At 36.8% G+C, this 6,767-nt stretch overlaps 1 long non-coding RNA gene across 1 annotated transcript; it reads right to left on the bottom strand.

Annotated features, from left to right (window-relative positions):
• Window positions 1-594: 594 nt before the first annotated feature.
• LOC105446257 lies at window positions 595-5,975 on the bottom strand. Its single transcript, XR_004065402.1, has 3 exons — window positions 5,851-5,975; window positions 2,510-2,566; window positions 595-768 (listed from the first exon to the last, which is right to left on the bottom strand). It is a non-coding gene; the product is annotated as an uncharacterized LOC105446257 (long non-coding RNA).
• Window positions 5,976-6,767: the final 792 nt, after the last annotated feature.

Below are 6,767 nucleotides of genomic sequence, written 5' to 3'. Positions count from 1 at the left end.
AAATATACCAGAAGCATCTTTTAACAGTTGAGTTGAATATGTCATGTTAGTTTGAAGCTACAAACGTTAAGTGTAATATATTAAAATGAAGGGACAGTTGTGATAGTGTTGAAAACGAGCGCGAATATGTTTTAAAAGGGGCACAGTTCATTATTACGAAACTTGGGGGATTGTGCCCCCTTCCTCCCCCCTCCGGCTAATGGCTTTTATCGTGGTGGTAGAGATATGGCTCCTGGCACTGCACAAAGAGGCTCTGATTCTTTGAACCTACATAGTGTAAAAGGGAGCACTAATCAACATGGGCGTCATATTCGAAACGTGGCAAAAAAGGTGAACTATGTGGACCAAACTTTTATGTCACATGGTTGCGTAGTCCTGTACACGCATTTATGTGCACAGTGCATGCGACGTTCAGCCATTTATTACTCAATATCTTATCATTTTGATGATTCGAAAACCTCTCAGTGTACTAAACAATCAGCATTTTCGGATCGCTTTCGACAGGTTCATTCACAATAAAATCACATGACCAGAACTCAACTTTAGCTTTTTCTGTTAGAAATAACATTATGTAGCTCTCAAACTTACACCACCTTGAGCGAAAGCGATAATCGGGTAGACGAAGTCCTGGAGGGGTGAAGAATGTACTCCAAAATGTGGGACGAAGATAATGGCTCCACACACTGCCGAACCTATGGCGTATACAATCATAAACACCGCTGTACAGGTGGCGGCACCTGCACTGTAGTTTTCAGAATAGCCAGCCCGCTAATAAAAAAATTACAAAGAAATAAGTGTAGAGAGAACAAATATCGTGTGTTTAGCCAGGTGTTACTTTATACCCCTTTTTATTATTGTCTGCAGTTGAAAAAAGAACACTTCCTTGGGTTGTAAATGCATCGAATGCGACAGTTCTATAATCTCACCCCCCCTCTCTCTTCACCTCTCTCTCTCTCTCTCTCTCTGGCTCTCTCTCTCTCTCTCTCTCTCTGTCTCCCTGTCTCTCTTTGTCTGCCTGTCTCTTTCTCTCTCTTTCTCGATCTCTCTGTCTCCCTTTTCCCCTTTCTCTTCTATGACGTTTATTTTGCAACGAGATGGTTTTCATCAAAATTATCATAATTCATTCATTCCGATTGGGCCCCATTAACCCGCTGAGTAGTCAATTATTTCACTGCCATAGGCTTAATACTGGTTCCAGTAGGCAATGAGTTAAATAAAGAAGTATGAAGTACACCAGCATACTTTCTGATAATTACTGATAGGTTCCTGAGATATTATAGGCATTAGGGACATTTAGATTTGCACGACGGAGAACGTGGACTGCCCTTTTAAGGCAATGTGACGTCACTGCCAGTGCCTTAAAAGGACGTCACATTGCATTAAAAGGGCAGTCCACGTTCTCCGTCGTGCAAATCTAAAAGTCCCTATTAACTAAGGATTTGGGCCTATTTACCCAGAGTACATCGCATCAGTATTTTGCTGCTCATCCCGCATCCGGGTCCTATAATTATTATAACCCCGGCATTGCTAGGTTCAGTTTCATACATCTGGGTCGAGAGAGACAAATGTTCAAGGCAACACACTCTGTTCAAGGATGTAAGCAGCACGCAAGGTTCGAACCCGGGACTTACCGTACGAGAGGGCCTTTTCTTACGTCATTACAATGTTCGGATGTATCATTCTCATGAATCAATTATCATTTCCCGAGTTGTAAAAGAAATGGGAACATGTATTGTAGATTTATGGTGGAATTCAAGTTTCTCCTTGCGTATGTCTATATTTATTTATTTATGCATGCATGTTCATAATTTCACAATTCATTGGAGTTAACATCACATGAAAAAGAATATAACATAACGAATTGTTTTCAATTTTACAATCCATTTGAATTGACTTCACATGAAAGGAATATAACAATGTTTTATCAAAGACAAGTTATTATAAAATTTAAAGAATGAACACACAAAGGTGATGAAACATAAGCATAGAGCTTGACTCATTACAACACCTTTCAAATATATAATGTATGACAAATAAAACTCTTAAAGGGTTGTGAACTATTTACACTATTTATAAAGAACAAGAATACAAAAATAAAAAAGAGTAATATTGTTAAGTCTAGTAAAATTGTCTTATAGATCATTAAATAATTAAATATATGTTCGATATAATAAGAAGTGATATGTAGATTTATAAATATGTAAGTATTATCTTACATCTGTGAACTAATAAAACAACAGAGTGCTCTTTTAAAGGAGTTTGGTGATTTTATATTTTGAATATTGTTAGGTAAAGAATTCCATACGTCTGGACCCCAATGTCTGATTGATTTATCGGCTAATATTAATGTATGAAAAACAAGAAAATTACTTTCTGTTCAATTTGTAACTCCGCCACTAGTGTATTCGATTTATAAAAGTCCATACTAGATTTGGAATACCGCAATACACGATCAATAAAGTTGCATATTTCACTAGAAGAAATTCTGTACTGTTTTGTTTAAACTTACCGAGGGTCTATTCTCCATGATAGTAACAGGCTGCATGTTCAGAAAGGCTGGGTATACCTTTAAAATAGAAAGAAAGTATGAAAAGCGAAATTAACATTTTTACAATATCGACTTATGGTAAAAGATGATACTGTCTCCTTCTCTAACCGCAGGAAAATTCGAATTGGAATAGTCGTTAATGAAAGTATTATTCAATTTATTCATATTCGAAATATAGCAATATATAACTGAGGAGCTAAGAGCACAATATTCTTAGCAAAGTGCAGGCTGGTAACTTTCTGCAAGATTAGAATAATGTCTTATCAGTTGCCTGATACAAAAACCTCACAGAATACACCAACTAATATGTCATGTAGGCCTATGTGCTAAATACTTAACATTGTCCAAACGCTTTCAGTTTTCTTTCATATGGTGCAATTGCATAAACAGATGGCTACTTTATCTTTTAACACATTGTTATACAGTCTTTCTTTTTTCATCACCAGTAAATGTGAAGGAGTTCAAGAATCAATGATAATAATAGTTCGTCCTTATATAGCGCATTTCAGGACCGCAGGGCCCTCTCAATGCGCTTTACAGATTATTATTACCCCGGTCATCGGATTCATGCTTACACCCGCACACAAGGTATGCACATTATCCACTCCCTGGGGAGCATTCAAGCTAGTCGCCATTTTACAAGCGCCATTGCTAATCAAACTACATTAGCTTTCCTACCGGGTACCCGTTTAACACCTGGGTGGAGAGTGGCAAATGTAGATCAATGTCTTGCCAAAGGACATTAGTGCCGCGGTGGGACTTGAACCGCGGACCTTGTGATCCACAGTCCGCTGACATATCCACTCGACCACGACACTTCAAGTTTAATTGTCCATATGTAATGATACATAAATTTGTTTCCCATTAGTGTAAAAATACATCATAGTCATGAACATGATATTAATATGCTGAGAGCCAGAATGGTGCTTAAGGGCAAACCGAAACCTTGTGATAAGTTGATTTGAATGAAAGCAGACAATCAGATAATCAGAGGCAAACGTTTGAAGAAAGAGACAATTATGGAATGTATATCAATTGATCGACTTGCGTGTCGCCTATTGAAACGTGCTAGTATGGCAATGACGTAGTATGTAACATATACGAACAGAATTTCTATAGGAAATACAATAGGGTATTGAAATCAGCCTTAAGTTGATTTTGGGGGAAATAGTTGCCATCGTGTAAAACTGATATAAATAACGATACCGTAACTTCCTCCAGTCAACGAGAATAGAGAGAGAGAGAGAGAGAGAGAGAGAGAGAGAGATATTGACAGCTAGAGCGAGTGAGAGAAAAAAAATGGGAAAAAAAAGAAGAGGAACAAAAAGCAGGAAAAAGATAGAAAGAGAGGGTAGTAAGGAATCAGGAGCTGCAAAGGCGTATTCTAATGTTTTTGAGCAAGAGAGTTGAAGATAAAGCTAGAGAGGGTGTAGACAAGAATAATAAAAAGTAGAATGTAAGACTTTGACAGAGAAAATAAAATAAGAAAATAAATCAAAAAGAGAGAGAAACGGGAAGAATGAATTTGAATGGAACTACGTCACGAGTAGAAGTATGAAAGGCAAACACGCTCACCACATATTATTGTTGCCAGGAGTCCCTATCGAAATTCTTTCCTTTCTCATAAATAACACAAATTCTCGATTTTGTTGGCTTGTTATGTTTGTCTATGCAACCATGACAAACATGTAGCTGCGCACTTGGCATTGAGGAACCAATCTATGCTTACACAAAAAACTGTTCTTTGCATTAGATCACAAATATTTTGTAACGTTAGCCTCCCCATTTCTCATAGACGCATCAAGGCTTGGTTAACTTTGTAAATTGCCGTTTGCCCGTTTACTATCCATGTTGTCTATTGATCATTTCGCCTACTTTTCTACTGCCCATTTAAAATTATTTTTCATTTAGTCTAATAACCAATTAGTCTAATGGCCAATTCTACTAACGCTCATTTCGTTTCACCTCCGTATTGTCGATTAATCATTTGATGATTATATTTATTATTCATGATTATTTTACCCCCCGGGTAGGACGTTAATTGATGCCCCGTGCAAAAGGGGCCGCCACCTTTAATTACATGGTAAGAACATTAACCCACTGCACTGCACTATCCATATACAAGTAAGGGGAACACCTGCACCTGTGGTTGTAAATAAAGTTAAATAAACACATATCAAAAGTCGCTATTGATGGATTTGTCACAGTTTTTCCTGGTTATCTCCCACTCATTTCTACCAAGTTCACTGAAGTACGAGAGTGTTCTAAGTACTTATATATCCTGACATTTCATATACAAAAAAATCACAGAGTAATGATATGAATTATTATTACCTATTATTAAGTACTTTCACAAGATGTGGGTTTCCTATCAATCATTCTTCAAATTCATTACATATACACAGTTGGTATAGGTTCGTAACAGAAGGACCTCCTTGTCAAATCATTCCGTCGAAAACTATCAAAATTTAAAATTGAATTAACAGTATGAAATTATCATGTTTAATTGATGGTTGATAGGAAATTCAACTGCTGTGAATAATATGTAGAGAGTAAATCCATCACATTGTATGCACATATATAGTAAATACATTGAGTAGTATGTAGAGAGTAAATCTATTGAGTATAATAATAATAATAATAATAGCCTAATAGTCCACTCCAAATGTTATTAAACCGAAACGGAAATTCTTTTTGCCCAATTGATCGTGAGCCCGGCAGCCACTGAGCAGCGTCAGATCGACGTTGCTCTATCCCTTATTGTTGAACGCCAAACAAGGTAGCAACAACTCCCATCTTTTAACGTAGTATGTAGTATGTAGAAAGTAAAACTATCAATTAGTATTTAGAGATCAGTATGTCCATTGAATGGTATGCATACAGTGAATCTATCGAATAGTAGGCCTACGTAGAGAGTATTTCCATCACATTGTATGCACAGAGTAAATATATGCAAATGGTATGTAGTGAGAAATTCCATTGAGTAGTATATACAGTAAATATATTGAATACTAGAGCATAAATTTACCACAAAGTCTGAAAGAGTAAACGTATCAAAAATAGGAGTGTAAATTTAACACAAAGTATATACACAGTGAATCTATTGAATAGTATGTAGAAATTAAATCTATCGAATATTAGAGCGCAAATTCATCACAAAGTATAAACACAGTAATTATATCAAATTTGTGATTGTAAATTTACCACAATGCATAAAGAGCGCTAATATATTGCATAGAAAGTAAATAGTAAATATATCGAATAGTATGTGGTAAATAATTACTGTATATGACGGTACTTACGAGTATATAAGCGGAGTATTTATGAGGCTGAAGTTCCAGTTCCGATGATAGCTAGCATGTATTCAGCTACTTCTCGCTATGACTGCCGATAGTGAAAGAGAATTTATACCAACGGATTGATTAACGTAGCATGCACGCGATGGAACGAATGACGCATAATACATGTATTTTACTTTTCAATTATTAGGTCACTGCCAGAATTCATTGAACCTCTCTCTATTCTCTCCCTCCACCTATACTCATACACCTACACCCTCTCTCTCTTTCTCTGTCTACGCTTAATAAATTCCCATTTCCATTTGCAACTAAATTCATTTCATTTTGTTTTAGAAAATATTATCTTATTATCCACTTGATTTCTCTCTCTCATATGCCCCTCTCTCATTCGTGTTCTACCCTCTCTCATTCCCTCTCGCTCGTTCCATATTCCCCCTCTCTCACTCTCTCTCTCTCTCTCTCCCTCTCTCCCTCTCTCTCTCTCTCTAGTCACGAAATATTGGCGTTCGAAATATTTTTTACGTCGCGTTTTGCACAAAGTGGGACATCTCCATATAACCTGTGGATATTTTGGGGTCATTATATTTGTACAAGTGCTCTCTCCAAAATGGCTTATTCCTCTAGATCAAATGGAACGTGTGTATCTTGCTTACAGAATATAATGGACTATGGTGCTACAGCTCAATTGACCGATGCTCGTGACACCGAAAATCATATGTGTGCAGACAGTGGCGTCGCTACACATTTTTCAGTGGGGGTGCAGAGGCAAACGATTACCAAAAAAAAACTAGCCACCGATTACCAATTTATATGAATTTAACCCTATAAACCCGGGGCCGAAGGCTAAATTTTTTTTCCTATGAACTATCTATAGTACTTGCGTATGTACACAAGGTCATTTTCCTCGACGACATAAAGAT

The sequence above is a fragment of the Strongylocentrotus purpuratus genome, unplaced genomic scaffold (genome assembly GCF_000002235.5).
Source record: "Strongylocentrotus purpuratus isolate Spur 01 unplaced genomic scaffold, Spur_5.0 spur5_scaffold_20, whole genome shotgun sequence".
NCBI lineage: Eukaryota > Metazoa > Echinodermata > Echinoidea > Camarodonta > Strongylocentrotidae > Strongylocentrotus > Strongylocentrotus purpuratus.
Note: the sequence above shows the minus strand (reverse complement) of the source record. Positions and strands in the feature narration are given on the sequence as shown.